We start from the raw sequence: 1,509 nt of genomic DNA, 5'->3' as shown, positions 1-1,509 counted from the left end.
ATTGTGTCAAACTCGAGGCCCGGGGGCCAAATCTGGCCCGCTGTAGCTTTTCATGTGGCCCAAATTACTTCAGCAAGTCCCTCCAGATTTTCACAAATCCACAAAGTTCACACAAAATCAACAAATTCCCACATTTTTCTTTGATTTTATTGATTTTTTCCCTTCAAAATTGGCCAAGAGAGACTGCTGCCTCAGCCTTACTTCATTTCAATTATATTCTGTGATCAATACGGCGATTAATAAAAAGTCACATTTAACATCAGATTATTAGTGCAAATATCATAAAAAAATCAGTGATTTTGATTGCAAAAAGACACAAAAACAATCAATTTAATGGGTTTTATCAATACATTGCGGCCCTTTGAGAACATTCAGATTTTTGATTTGGCCCGAAATGAAAACGAGTTTGAAGGGAATTTATGTGTCAGATTAACACAAAGTAGAGCAAATTTTAAAAAAAATGAACGGAGCTCCAACTTTAAAAAAAAAAAAGAGTTAATTTCTAACATGTAATCAAATTAAGATAGTCAAACTTATGTTTTTTATCTTATAAATTAATATTTACTTGTATAAACTTAATTTGATTACCTGTAACAAATTAACTTTAATTAATTATGTAATATAATTGATTTGTTGTTTTGTTTAGCACCGTATGTTTAACACACATTAACACAATGACTTGGTTTTAATTACAAATGTCTGATTATTATTGTGTCGGTAAATAATATATGAAACATAAATTGAGATAAGGATTAAATACATTTTCACTTCTTCCTGCTCATTTTAAGACAGAAAAGTAGTGATAAGTTAATAATTTTGTTCTTGGTTTTGTTTTCTCTTGTCCTACTAGTTTTTAAAAACCGGTTTGAAATAAATGAATGAAAATGAAATTACTTTACGTTGGATCACCTGTATTTTTACTTTTTGGTGAAAATAAGATTTAGGTTAGTAAAAATAAAAATAAAGAGCCACTAAAATAAAAATAAATTAAAATTACGAGAATAAAATCATGAAATTACAAGAATAATCATAATATTTTGAGAATAAAGACAAAATATTACACAAATAATGTCAAAAAATAAAATAAAGTCATAATGTTATGAGAACAAAGTTGTAATATTATAACTTAATTCTTCTATTATTTCAACTTACACTTTTACGACTTTATTCTCATACTTTCATTTATTTTTATTTTCTTAGCTTGACCCTAATACTCCATTGTAGCTTTAAAGAATTTCAGTTCAGCATGAACTAAATACAGCTCTGGGAAAAAAGAAGAGACCACATAAAATGATCAGTTTTATGTGGTATATGATTTTACTATATATTTGAGTAAAATAAAAACTGTTTTTTTATTCTATGACAACATGTCTCTGAAATTCCAAGCAAAAATTTAGTATTTATTTGCAGAAAATGAAAAATGGTCAAAATAAAGAAAAAGAAGCAGCTTTTCCAGAGCTCAAATAATGCAAAGAAAACAAGTTTATATTCATTTAGAAACAACAACAC

This window comes from Poecilia reticulata, linkage group LG6 (assembly GCF_000633615.1).
Source record: "Poecilia reticulata strain Guanapo linkage group LG6, Guppy_female_1.0+MT, whole genome shotgun sequence".
NCBI lineage: Eukaryota > Metazoa > Chordata > Actinopteri > Cyprinodontiformes > Poeciliidae > Poecilia > Poecilia reticulata.
Note: the sequence above shows the minus strand (reverse complement) of the source record.